We start from the raw sequence: 15603 nt of genomic DNA on the forward strand, positions 1-15603 counted from the left end.
AGATGGAACGGTAAAACAATTAGTTAGTAATTTGTCAGTATTTTCCGCGTGTTTGCACTCTAAAAACCCATCCGCGAGATTTTTCATCTCGTCATGGAGGGATTCTGTGCGATATATTTCACCGTTCGGTTTGACAAACTGATCAAATTCACCCTCCTCATTACTTTTGAATAACCATACCGATACAGGATCGGTTTTACTTATTTCGTTGATAAAATCAAACATATCTGCCCCCATATCTGGGGGGTAAAATCTAACAGTTCGATCACGTGGAAATATTGTTACTGCGTTAGTCCATGCGTGCGCGTTATGATCGATAATATTTATTGGAGCTCCTTTCGATTTATATTTCGACTGGTACAGTACTTCTCCCGTTATTGTCGCCACAGTTATTGGAAATTTTAATATTTTTCCTAACTCAGCAACATCTTTTATTGTAGCACCGGTATCCCTAACTGAATCAGCCCACGAGTTTATTTTTTCACGCCTTAAATCAGTTAATCCATTTCCACGCATCGCGTTTGTAAAGTGTTCTATTACTCGTTCAGCTACACAATTTAACCTTGAAAATTTCATCGGCGCTAGTTTATCAACGTTAGGTTTTTTATTTATCTCATAAATTCCATAAATAACTGCTGTTACAGGATACGCTCGCTCATAATACGGTTTATCAATACCTGTCAGTAGACCCGGTCTGGAATTTTTACTTAATATGATAGTTTTATTATTGCCAAGGACAGGATCATATTTGTCACGGATAATCCAACTACCTGTTTCTGTTAATACAATAAAGTTTACTCTGAAGAAATATTTTTGATTGCCCTCGTATTCAGCGATGTAGTTAATGATAGTTGCCGCTCGTTTGTCGTTCATTGTAGCGTCCGTGACAAAGTCAGTGTTTCGTATAATCTTGAACGTTGACCATGTATGAGATGCACCATCCGTGTAAAATTCTTTCTTGGCGTCGTGAATTTTCGAGATCAAACTTTTATTTTTCGGATCAACCAGATCTCGTACTGGCAAGTCAGAAGATAATCTGTCAAAGTTGAATTTATACTTAACAGGCCTAGTTTGGGATAATCTCTCAAACTCGTTCATATAATTAAAACAAATATTTAAATAAAGAAAATTATATATATATATACAATGTCCCAATGCAGATGGTTGATGATCGGCTCAGTAAATCGATGCAACAAATCCTGTAGAAAGGAATTTTGTTGGATGCACTCACAAAACATACGACGAGGAAGTCTAGGACCAATACCATGTCTACGGTGTGGTATTGGAGTGCGAGGAAAGACAGAATTATGTGGGAAGTGCGGCGGGAAACGGTTCAGAGAGCTTAAAAGATATTATGACAAAAAAAATAATAGCGGTGAAAACGCTATAAAATCCGTGAGGGATTATATATCAAGATTTCAGACAAACAATGATTTAAACATATAATATTATTATAATGGAGCAAAATATATTTGTCCCACATCCTGTCATAACAAACTATGAATCAAATATTAATGGTATCATCAGACACTGCAAGTTGAAGAAACAAGTTGGTTATATTACTAATGCTGGTTATCTAATGTTCACATGCGGGGGGGGGGGAAAAGAAACATTATCTGTGTCATAGATTTACGTATGAATGTTTCTTCGGAGTGATCAATGATGGTCTTATTATTGATCATATTGACGGGGACACTCAAAACAATAATTTATCCAATTTACAAGCTATCTCTCACAGCGAGAATAATACACGCGGTAACACAGGAAGATGTAAGACAATCGGAAAGAGGGCGGTAATTTCCTCAAACATAGAAACTGGCAAAGAAATTATGTTTCGTTCAATATCTTCTGCTGCGAAATATTTTGATATTCACCCGGAATCAGTACAAAAAGTCGCAGAAAATATATATAAAACAGCTTTATCGAAAAAATATAAACAGAAAATTATCTTTAAGTATCAATAACTATCATCACCACATTATTAACTATCATCACCACATTATTAACTATCATCACCACATTGAATTAATTTTTTTAATTTATGTCACAGTAGGTCCTCCATACACTACTGAATTTTTGATTACATAAGGGGAGATTACTTTGTAATATATAGTTTTCTTCGTAGATGGTTGGTTTTTTATGATCGTAATTAGTCAGTTTAACTAATTACATCGTAACTAATTACATCGTAACTAATTATTCGTAGAAGTATTATTTATGTTTTTTAAATATTTCCACATCATACAACACATGATAATGTTATTGATCCGTAGGAAGCTGTGTGTGAAACAGAAACCGTTGCTCATTGTAATCGACCTGCAGTTGTGTGTTCACTGAACTTACATTCTGGAAAGTTCTTTGACTGGTGCATTAATGCCACTGTTATTATTGATTCTCAGTCTACTTAGGAAAACCGCTACAAATACAGAAACTGTTGTTTATTGATTCTCAGTCTACTTAGGAAAACCGCCACAAATACAGAAACTATTATTCAGAAACTGTTATAAATACAGAAACTGTTATTATTCAGAAACCGCTACAAATACAGAAACTGTTATTATTCAGAAACTGTTATTATTCAGAAACCGCTACAAATACAGAAACTGTTATTATTCAGAAACTGTTATTATTCAGAAACCGCTACAAATACAGAAACTGTTATTATTCAGAAACTGTTATTATTCAGAAACCGCTACAAATACAGAAACTGTTATTATTCAGAAACTGTTATTATTCAGAAACCGCTGTTTACTGTAAATATTGGTTCCTTAGCTATATATTAACTTCCGAAACATATGTTCGTAACAATGTTTGATAGCTCGATCAGTATGGTATTGGACTGTGGCGCTCGCGGTCCAGGATCAAACCCCCATGGCTGACAATTTGTCGGTGGTGCGCATAATTGCGATTTTTATAATAGTGGGGGGAACCGCAAGAACCCCTCCGCTCAGCAAATTCACAAACCACAATATTGACTTGTGGTTGATACATATTTTCGTATCACCCACTGGATTAATTATTGTGGGTGTGATTTTGCTGAGCGTATATGTTTGTACTGTCCTTAGTTAAGTTATATGTTTGTACTTCATTCATAATCTGAGCTCGCTAATACACTCGATAGGGGCTCTTCATTCATTGTATATATGTTATATGTATGTCCGATAAACTTGGTAGATTGCGGTGGCAAGCTACGAGTTTAATGAGGACTGTGCTGTCCTTGTGCTGTCCTTAGTTAGTGCCGTTTCATTCATAATCTGAGCTCGCTAATACACTCGATAGGGGCTCTTCATTCATTGTATATAACCATCTCATTGTATATATGTTATATGTATATCCTCTAAGCTTGGTAGATTGCGGTGGCAAGCTACGAGTTTAATGAGGACTGTGCTGTCCTTGTGCTGTCCTTAGTTAGTTATATGTTATATGTATATCCTCTAAACTTGGTAGATTGCGGTGGCAAGCTACGAGTTTAATGAGGGTTGTGCTGTCCTCCCTCTTGGGCCTCTAGACCGTTGTTTGGCGGGTTAGGGGCTCTCGTAGAGGGAATATTTGCCTAATGAACTTGGTAGATTGCGGTGGCAAGCTACGAGTTCTTGGCTGTGCTGTCCCTGAAACATCCCGACGAACTCGCTAATACACTCGATAGGTGTTCTAGGGATATTTTTTTTATTTTAAAGATTTATATATTATATAATGAACCATGAAAATATCAATGATGTAATTGTCGCTATTAAAAAATTAAAAAAAGATGGAATTAATATATCTGATGAACTTAATCCTGAAAAAATAGTTTCTGACTTTGAGATTTTACAAGAACGTAAAACCCAGGGGACACACACACTATCATCTGAATACAGGCTCATGAAACGGATTCAATCGGCAATGTTTCAGTCGCTAGCTACCGTAGAAGATGATCATGTGAAGGAGTTCGTTCCTCTTTCTACCGCCGTAGAAAGAATTAAGTCGTTATTATCCCACGAGTATGAGGCAAAGAAAACGATTAGTACTCGCATAAGACTATTAAGAAAAATAATGTCAGATCGTGAAACGATCCAAGGTAACCCCGTTACTGGTGAAACGATCCAAGGTAACCTCGTTACTGGTGAAACGATCCAAGGTAACTTCGTTACTGGTGATAATGAAAATGAAAGTTTTGGTAACTGGGGTCCAAGTCAACGCTGACCACGTGTATTGGTAGTCAAAATCAAGAAAGTTCTAACCTTGTCAAATTTGTTCCTAATAAATTTTATTTATTAATAATATTATTTTTACTGAATTAATTTATTTTTTTTTTACTAAAATCAAGAAAAATGCACGAACTACTTGATTTTGACGGGGTAGTTGGTAGTCAAAATCAAAGAAAAATGCACGAATTACTTGATTTCTGACGGGGTAGTTGGTAGTCAAAATCAGGAAAATTGAGCAATTTCGTTGTATTTTAGTAAAAAAAAATAAAAATCTCAGTAAAAATAATATTATTAATAAATAAAATTTATTAGGAACAAATTTGACAAGGTTAGAACTTTCTTGATTTTGACGGGGTAGTTGGTAGTCAAAATCAAGTAGTTCGTGCATTTTTATGTTTCTGACGGGGGGGTTGGTAGTCAAAATCAAGTAGTTCGTGCATTTTTATGTTTCTGACGGGGTAGTTGGTAGTCAAAATCAAGTAATTTGTACAATTTCAGTAAAAATCAGGAAAATTAATAAATATTATTTTTTTTGTGATAGAAATTTTAATTTTACTTTCATCGACTAGCTTTTTTAGTTGCCTGGGCCGATTAATTTGTACCAAACACAAATTTGTGCCAGTAATAATAAAATATTTTTTTAAGTTGATCGAATTTGATTCTGAAGATCTACGACAGAAATCCTTAAGACGGAAGTCTTTACGACAGAAATCCTTAAGACGGAAGTCTTTACGACTTTACATACAGATTTATTACAAGCTCTTCTTCACGTATGTCAATCAAGCGATTAAGGTGGTCTGTGAGTTTAAAATTGATTCGTGTTAACATATTATTGTGACACCGCAAATACACGGGATTAGTTGGTTCTTGCACGATTAAATTTCCAGGGGGGACTTGTGGTGTGAACGTGTATAGGATGTATCCTTGTTGAGCCTGATTAGATCTTCCGAGATCTATTTGATAGCTGCCATCGATTACGTCACAAACTAGATTGACCGCGACCGTCGGTGTTATATTAACGATCCGCGGGGATACGTGTCTTCCGCCGCCATGTGGATCATTATCATATCTAAGAACAACTGCTAATGGTGCTAGTTTTTTCCATGCATCGAGTATTTTAGGAAAAAACTCATCAATGACATCATTGACAGATTTTCTTAATTTATCCGGATTATAATCAGGAAACTTAAACGTTACAATGTCAGCTTCGGGTATTTTGTACTTGGCTGCGAAGGATTTTTTATAATCGCTTGATGACTTAAGAACCATATCTCTAATTCTGTTATAGATAACTTCAGAAGAATTAACTATATAATTTAAAACTTCTATGTACCTAATAATATTATCGCGCGCGGATGTTGAATCAAATAAATACTCTTGAAAACTATCACGTAAATTATTTACCTGTATTTCATGGTCTAAGTTTATTGAAGCAAATATAGAATCAATATTCAAAGCAATAACACGTTCATTAAGATTATACAAAAGAGCTCTAGGATCATATACAGGTGTTCCCCCCCTCCATCCTGGTTTTACTTCTATGTAATCTAGCCATTCTGAATTCATTTTAATATCATGACGAAGACTGGTCTTTGACGTAAAATCATCCCGAGTTGGTTCTGGTGGTCCTTTATGCACCGGGGGAATTTCAGGCCATCCTAGCACTGATCTGATTGAAGATTGATAAATATCAACGGCATAATCAGGCGAGTTTATTTCAACCGTCGAGGACAACGTCGGCTCATGAACGTTTATTGATATTTTTGATTCCTTTCCCGTTATTGATTTTATTCTACGCGCAAATTCCTCACCGATCTCTTCAATCTGGTAACTGCCGGTTGGTATTCCAACAACAACCCAGTCAGGTGTTCCATCGGATTTGTTCTTGTTAGTAAATACAAGCGAATTATTTGCTGGTGTATCATGAAATGATTTTGATCTGATATTTGGCCAGCTGTAATATACTCGTAATTGTGCTAGTGCTATTTCTTTTACTGGAATTGCAGTAGGAAAATTAACACTAAATTCAGGATTAGTTGAACTTACCGAGATCATCGTTATCTTTGGCGGAGTTGTGTTGGTCACGATCTGCTGGAGTAATTCTGTCATTATTGATACTTGTATCTTTAATACCTTCATCGTATATTTTGGTCATCATTGAAAATTCGAAATCAGATATAATTCCATCACTGAGACTTGCTGATAACAACGAGGATAATTTCGAGTATGCTACCGTCGCTGTATGTAATTTTATTTTGTAATCGGATAATTTTTCGTTCGTACAAGTACATATTTTTTTTGTGATGATACCAAGCACACCTGCAATAGTTGTTGCTGCTGAAATACAGATAGTTACAGCTACTGGTGCCATCGTTGTCAACGCTGATAATATTACACCGGTTCCAGCAACAACAGCGGATACTGAATAAACAATCACATCAACGATAACCAATCGTCGTCGATATCTTTTTGCTTTTACTGTATATTGATCGACTTGATCTTTTAGCGTCGCCTGCCATTCACGCGCTTGATTGTATCTGTATTGTGCACCGTCCATATATATTTTTATACAGTAACCAATTGATGTGCTTCAGCTACAAATTCCAAACACCACCAGTAAGATGTTGCGGTTAATGTCTTATCATCTGCATCCAGGATAAATATTTCTTCGGTTCCGCTATTTAATACAACAGATACAACCCCGGAAAACCTGTCGGTGGAATGACGCCATGGAAACGTTGTAAATATTTCAAATTTTGCAGCACTAAACACAGACAGCCTGTACACGCCAGTGGTTGTTGCGGTATATTTGATGGTATTATTTTGTTTTGACCATGTTGCAAATCCCGATGATACCGTGCATACGATGTTTGTAATATGCCCGGGAGTTATTCCAGCTGGAATTTTAATCAAATTGGTTTTGCTGACAATCTCAGGAATTCCCGCTACGATGTTTTGCTGTCTTTGTTTGATCGTGTCTAGGTTACTTTTGATATCAACGAGTTTCATGTCAATGACGGAAGGAGTTCCAAAGAACTTATTTATGGCATCATCGGTTTTCTGAAAATTTCTTCGAAGCCTTGTAAACGCGCCCGTGTGAACGTCATACTCAGCCCGTAGCGTGGATAGTTTTCCATCCACGTCGTCGACGTATAGTTTGTTTGCGACGTCGTTGTCAGATTTTGGAGCTGTTACAGCTACTATTTTGTTCCCGCTCATGTTGAGTTCACCTGTCATCGTGTCACCGGTGTTTCTCACGCGATTAGCAACACTTTTTGCAATTTCATCTCTGATGGTTTTAAGTGACATACTTGAATCTCTGATTCTACCACCGTCAGTAAACACGGGAATATTATCCGTAACTGCACCGAGTACTCGCCGGACTATATCATTCCATTTGATATTGCTGGTTTTTAGTTTACCATATCGATCTTGAAAAATAACAACTTCATCTGGGTCAACTCCAGCAAGGTTCATAATATCATCGAGGTCATCTTTAGTCGCATACTTTGACAGATCAACGTCGGATTTTATTTTCTTACCAGTAGAAGATCTTCCGTAAATATCAACCATTATAATAAGATCCGTTGTTTAAAATGCTTTACGCGCAACATATCGGTTGCTTGTATAATCGTGCACGACTTTATGTGGCGGCTTGGATGATTTTGATATAGCGTCGAGTACATTAATTACTTCACGGCCGCATATTGGCGGATCTGTCATTGTTTGTGTGGGTAGCGTTGAATACCAAACTTTATAACCGCTAGTTGTTGCGTGGAGTGGTGCGACATACTTGATAAATTCAACAGGTGGAGCTAACCCGTACGAATCAAAATAAACAATTCCACGCGGGTCAACCGCGTATGATACCCAATGAGTACCAGGTCCGGAACCTTTGTCAAGATTAATAATACCTGTTTCTAGTTTGTTTGGTTGTTTCGGTAATTGATCTCGCATAAAAACACCTCTAAAGGCAGATATTTTTAATTTTTTAGCAGCATCAAGTAAATCAAAATTTGATGCTGGAGCGTCTAACGAAGTGACCCTGGAAGCCTTAGGCCTCTCCCCCAACGAGATCCCGGTAATCTTAGACCGCGTCCCTTTTTTTTGTTATATCGTCCACCAGTAACTTTTTCGAAAACTTTTTTACCCGCCGCTCCAGCAACACCTCCAGCAACACCTAACGCGGCCGCTTTTGCTAAGGCTGGAGCAGCTGCAGCTATTAATGCCGGAATGGCCGCAAGAAATGGAAATATACCACCCGTTTTAACCATGTCTTTGATGGCGCTCGGGGAGAGATGGAATTGAACTCCAGTTTTTGATTCTAGGGCTTTATTGAAATGTTTAATCTGATTATTTGTCAACGATAATTTGTTTGGACCACCACCAATCTGATCTCGTTTTAGTGATATTTTAGTTCCGCATTTGTTGGCGGTTTTTGATTGAAGCTTTTTTACCTGACCCGGGGTCAGAGTAACATTAACATGACCATACGACATTTTTATATAAAATATATTTTTCTAAATAGCACGATTAAAGATTTTCCACCGGTGCATCAACAACTCTCATTCGACCACTACCACCTTCAAGTAACATGGCCTTGTCGCTAAGTATGACCGCGATCGCTTTGTAGGCGCCGCGAACAATTGGCGGACCAGCTATATCAGGAGGAGGGTTAGTAACATGAGCTCGAAAGTGTATATCAACAACAGATTGTTTGGATAAATCAAGATGTTCTAGTGAAAAATAATAAATCGGATATAGACCTGTAAAATCTAGTTGTGATATTTGCAAGCCGGTATCTATATTTTGATCACGTCCCATGAATGACATTAAACGATGATATGCGCGCGCTACATGATTTTGAACAAAATTTAGTTGTATATTTTCTGTTGGTTCTTGATGTCCATTTATCCGTAAGGAAACTTCATTAACTCCAAGGTTGTCAAATATCATATGTGAACGTTGTTGATTATTCGTCCGAGCATTATCTTGTAGTGCAATAAAAATATGTCGTGGTGCAGAAACACCCTGTTGTGATGCTATATGCCATGTAAATAAACCATTAATATTGCTTTGAGCAGCATCTGTGGTTACTGTTAACCATGATAGCAATGATTTGCCGCCTTGATCCATAAAAGATAGTAATTTTTGTTCCTCAGTAATAGATGGAGTCATTACTGGCATCCACAATGAAAGTTTTGTTATATCTACTTTACCAGCATCAGCAACACCAGCACCTCGCCAGATTGCATCATTATCATCACCTTTTCTTACGAGCACAATTGTGTGTTTAGCTCCAAAGATGACCTTTCTAACATTTCTGCAAAATCCAAAGATGTGAGATAATGGAATTGCACACGAAAAATTTCTATTATTTCCCGACAGCGCTGATCGGCGTGTTGCAAATCCTAGGTTGAAAGTCGGGGCAATATCTTTTATGATTTCAAATTCAGCAGCTGGTCTACCTTCACGGTCTGGGTTGGCACCTTCTGCCTGATTATCAACTGCAGTAGCCCTTGGCGTGTATAACTTGATATACTGATTATGGTTAGCGTTGTCGGTGATATCTTTAGCGAACATCATTGTTGGACCAGCTGATCTTGTAAAGTCGTCAGAATATCTCGCCAGACCAATTATTGTTGTAGCAACATCAACATCCTTCTGAATTGATTCAATATTTTTTCCATCAATCATGTATGTGGCGCTATCAAACAGTGCCATAATTCCGTTGTTGACAAAACCAACACGCAGATTGGCACCATATGCCGTATTATCCCCCTTTACAAGTGTACCTTCTACTTCAATAAACGCTTCAGCGGGCAAGAAATATCTACTTGTATCATGAACCTGTAATTCGATTCTCCCCGGATGATTTGGTTGTCTTGCGTCATAAGAATAAAACTGATAATCACGTACTGACTCGTACTTAAGGACAGGTGCCTCCATATCAAATGCTGGGTCTGATTCGCGCCTGAACATTTTATTATAGTTACCATTTTTCCAAATGATGATCATCGTCGACGAAGACCGCCCCCTGCTATTAAATTTGCTGTTATATTTTTTTCTGCTTCTTCAGATATCGCCGCTAGTTTTTGATTTGCAGCCTGATTTATTATTTTACTGACATCTGCAGGCATCACCTCAGTACTTGCCAGTTTCACCGGTGATTGTTGTTTTCGTCGCAATAATCGTGATAATCTTTCTTTGATCGCCGAGAACGCCTTACCAGCAACATTGACAATTGCACCAGGAGCTTTATCACGAACAATATCAATAGCCTTCATCGATAATTGTTTGCGACGGGTGCTACTTTTGGAGCTATCCTCGTGAATAATCCTCGAATGACATCACCAAGTCCATCTCCGTAAATTGCTTCATAGATTGGTAATCGTGAGTTTACCGCTCTAACCTGTGTGGGTTTACGATGATTATCATGCACAATCATCTTATTTTATTTACCATTTATCTAACAACTAGTCATCAACGAGCTCATCAATAAGTTCTCGGTAAACGCCAATATCCATGATACCACCTTGAAATAGTTGCCGACAAATATCAGCTGCTTCATTGGTTATTTCTGGTGAATTATTTCCGGCACGTTTTCCTCCTATGAGAACCTCTAACCGTGACACGTCATTGATGATATTATCAGGACATAAACCAGATCCTGTTTTAGGTTCATCTTGGGGTGGTGGTTGCATTACCGGAGTAGGTACTTCAGTGGTGTCCGGGGATGATTCACCTTCTCGAAATCCATGTGGTGAACCTGTCGGTGTAAATGTCATTTTCGGTGCAGAAATTTTCTTCGAGAAGGGTGATTTAAGTGACTCTTTAGCCTTTTTAATTTTCGACAGCAACCTTTGCTGTGGCGAAGAAGATTGTTGTTGTTGTTCTATTTGTTGCAGAGGTGGAGGAAGCTGATACTGGGAGGACTCTCCTTGTTTTGGTTGTTCCCGTCCCCCTCTAAATCTTTCTACTTCTTCTTTAAGTCTTTTAAATTCTTGACCTCTAGCTTGTTTTTTATTGTAATATACGCGATATATCCATTTAATGAAATCATCATCAGTTGTTTTTCCATAAAAGGGTTTTAAAAAATTAGATTTATTAGATATATTTTTTGATATCAACTCAGGTAATCTCTCTCTTTCAGTGTTTCTAATTTCCTCAACAACTCCTTCGTTAAATCTTGCAATTAATCTTAAGCTCTCTTCTACTGTTTTGGGTTCAGATGCAAGTTTTTTTCTCACATCGGCGACTTCAGTACGAAGTTTTCCAATACCTTCAAGTATTTCCTCACCAACAGGTGGAGGCTGAGCCGCAGCTATATTAGTTGGAAGATTTCGTAAAATCTCCATTGTCTGTTCAGTCAGCGCTGCAGTTTGTTTTGATACCGGAAGAAGATCTTCTTTGATGACAGTTCTAACTTTCTTAGTAGCTGCAGTGACGGGCTTAAACAGTTTTTTAGTGTCCTCTTCATACTCAACTTTTGCTTCTTGCTGCGCTTGTAGATTTTTTCTAAATGAGTCTTTGACAGGAAGAAATTTTTTAATTGCTTCTAATCGTTCTCGAGCTGTTCTGGATGTATCATTTTATTATAACATGATAATTTAATTAATATCAGCAGAAGAGGAATACAGAAGTTTGATGATATATTATAAACACAGAAAGAACATAAATCCAAAAATAGAAAAACCACCATCAGAACTTGAATATTACTTGAAACATAGAACAAATTCCGAAGATTCAGATGAAGATGAAACAGATGAAGATTCCCATGATTCAGATGATGATTCACAATATTGATAGCAGCAGAGAGGGGCGTCTACGGTTCTGTTTGGGACAAACAATAATCGTAGACGTGGTAATTGACCTCTATGAGTGGTCACTATTTTTTTTGGTAAAACACAAGGGTGACCATTCCCCTAAGTGGTCTGTTCACCCTCTCTGCTGCTACCTGTTTATTTGAGACATAGATGTTAAAAACGTTAAAATTAAAATAAAAAACGTAAAAAAACGCATTTTTTTCTCAATAAATAAAAAACGAAAGAAAAAGCGTTCAAGTAGTTTTTAGGCAACACAAAAATCAATATTTTACTTATTTACACGCTACATACCAGTTTTAAAGTTTCAGTGATACAAATATGAAAAAATGTCAAAAGTTTTAAACCGTAGTCCAAATAACATTTAAATTTTTTTCACTCAATGTCGCTATCACCATCTGACTGATCTGACCACTCTATGGTTTCCTCCATATTATAACCTGTATGTCCGATGATAAAAAAATGGAAGTACCAAATATAAAAAACGCAAAAAAATAAAAAAAACTTTAAAAAACGCGTTTTTAGAGGCAAAATAAAAAACGAAAAAAGTTTTTCTCATCTTTGATTTGAGACGGAGTATGGAGAATGTATGGTTAGCCATTTAAACTTCTCGTTGATGCACATTTGAATGCTTCCTACGAAAGAGTGGCTGAAATACGAACAAGACTAGATCACTTTCTATATTTTGTACCCCTTCTCACTCCTGAGGGCTTGATGAAGGATCCGAAACCATTGTCATCTATTCATCCTAGTGGCAAAACTGTATTACACTCTCCTCCACCAGTTAGAACTTCCTCTCAGTTGGTATAGACGCGATGGTGCCCGCAAATATTTCGTACGTAAGGGAAAAATTATGCAAAAATCTGGAGTGAGAGAGAAAAACAAATTGCACTGGACGAAAATAATGAAACTGAACTTGCACCCACCAAGTAACCTACAAGAATATGGTTTGTCGTAACCGTATGTTTTCATTTTCCTTTGGATCTAACTACAGCGTTCATAGTATGAATGATAAATAGTTCCAATAGCCTGTCGATACCTTAAGGTAAATTTGTCGGTTACGAGGTACACATCCTGTAACGTATTTAATGCGCTGAAGTTGGTCTTACCCCCCCCCCCCGATTCAAGTAGCTAGATAAGGGCGAAAATCCACGAAAATACGATCGTTGGGGATTTTCGTTTGTGTCATTCGACGATGTCTCTGGACTTATGAATGATGGTAAAGTTAAGTCAAACCGTCCAAGAGAGAGAGAGAGAGAGAAAGAGAGTTTCCCGTAATGTTTTAATTATTACGTACCATATGTTAAATTCCCGAACACTCTAAACTACCACAAATTTTGCAATAATTTTAAATTCCCATAGAATCCATAACCGTGACAATGATATGCTGGTTTGTCACAACTTACGTATTTATCACACCCAGGGACGTTCATCTGTTGTAGTATATCCGCCCCAGATGGTATTATCTTAATGTTAAATTTCCACAGGAAGCCATTAACCACCAATAAATCCCCATACCGTCCCATTTCGGTTAAATTCCTGCAGAGGCCAATAGCACCAGATTCCCGTGGTGGCCCATAACGGGACAAAACTGATCACGTTAAATTCCATCTTGTCCCATACCAGCTCCAAACCACAAATATTAAATTGCCATAGGTCAACATTTTGTCTCTGATTTTCGATAATATTTCCAAAATATCACCATACAGGCGCAAAACCGATAATGTTAAATTTCCATTGGGCTCTATACCGTCCCTAAGTTGCCATACTATATTCTCCATAGGGCTTTATCATTCCCTCATATACTACTTATGTTTTTAGGAAGACTCCAATATGTCAGATAAAATTGAATGCATATCATTTGTTTCATGATAGCCGCTATAAACTTTAGCTGAGATTGAAACTCATTGTAAATTGAAGCAAAATAACTTTATACTTTTGTTGGAATAGCTTCTGATATGCTGAGAGTGGAATTCATTCTCAAACTTTCTCGAGGACAGGTAAGCTAAATCATTGTAATTGCACATATATTTAAATAAATAAATAAATAAATAAATAAATAAATAAATAAATAAATAAATAAATAAATAAATACAATCTGGGGTCAATTGTTAAAAATCATTCTTCGGCACAGAAAGCTCGTCCCCGCCCCTTTTCGTAAAATCGCCTTACTTTCATAGGCTGATCATATTGTTGTTGTTGTTGTTTTAGGGTTTAACGCCATTTTTCAGCACACGATAGGCTATACATGGCGGCCAGTATTAATGGTGGAGGAAGAACCCGGGAAAACCCCGGAAAGTACCACCGACCCACGAGAAGCTACTGGCAAGCTTTCTCACATACCCACATTGGCCGAATCAGAGATTCGAACCCACGCAGACAGAGGTGAGATGGCAGTGATCCGTAACGGAGAGCACTTTAGACCACTCGGCCACTCAGGGCCCCGGCTGATCATATAAAACATACGTGACTTAAGAAGCGGTAGGATTGGGCTGACCTAATCTGTCACAGTAAATTACATTTGTTTTTATTTTGTAAACTATTGGATCCTATCTGAAAACAAAGCCCGATTCAGCAGTACATCAAAGTTGGTTTATCGTTGTTGTCAAAGAAGTAAGTGAAATAACTCCAGAAAGACGCGAACGGCGTCTGCTCACACTTCTATATCGACGATTAATTTTCACGTCGTAATGTAAGGCAGCTTCTATTTATTTGTTTTAGCTCACAAAGAACTAGTTTTAGTTGCTGCATGCACAACTTTGGTAGGCACATATAGCAATGGTCGCATGGCATGATGGGAAATCATATTTTCACGTGTGAAAATATAAATATATTTTTTACATATGAAATTGTAGGGATGAAAAAAATTAGAAAATTATTTCACCAATATGCCTCACTATTTCACGCTTAAGTATATAATTAAATGACGTATTCAAAAGTTTTGAAAATATTTTTCTGTAATTTGTCAATCATCTCGCAAAATGTTCAAGAACAAGAGATACTTCGAAACAAGCATCAGAAATAGATATAGAAATATGAAAGAAACGTGAATAATAACAACTGCGCATGTCTACTTGTTACCAATTTAATATCTCGATCTCTGCTAACTCTTCACCGGGACCGAAAACATTAGCTATACATGTATGATTTTTTTGTGTGTGTGTGTTTTTTTTTTTTTTTGGTAAGGTCATGTGGTTCAACGCGTTCGCCGTGTGTAATTCCGAGAAGGGCGTGACCTTGATACTTCTAGATGAAAGAATGAAGGAAATACATGAAATTAAAAGAAAAATGAACCAACTCTATTTTAATTGATTGTTTGCTTTAGGTGGCTATAACAGATCTGAAAACAGGCTTTAATGATTTCAGTAGTTTGGTAGTACTGTCCCTAATCCCTCTCCCCTCCCCCATACGGTTGTTTCATAATATATTTCTCTCATGTCCATTTCAAATATGGTCCAAATGAGAAGAGTTGATATCTACTATATCGCCGATATTTTGCTTGGAGTGGAATGCTAAAAAGAATCAGACTAAATAATAATAATGAGGACTTTGTATAGCGCCTAATCTTTAGAAGCTATAAGCGCTTTACAACA

This window comes from Sinohyriopsis cumingii, chromosome 11 (assembly GCF_028554795.1).
Source record: "Sinohyriopsis cumingii isolate HCF-2022 chromosome 11, ASM2855479v2, whole genome shotgun sequence".
NCBI lineage: Eukaryota > Metazoa > Mollusca > Bivalvia > Unionida > Unionidae > Sinohyriopsis > Sinohyriopsis cumingii.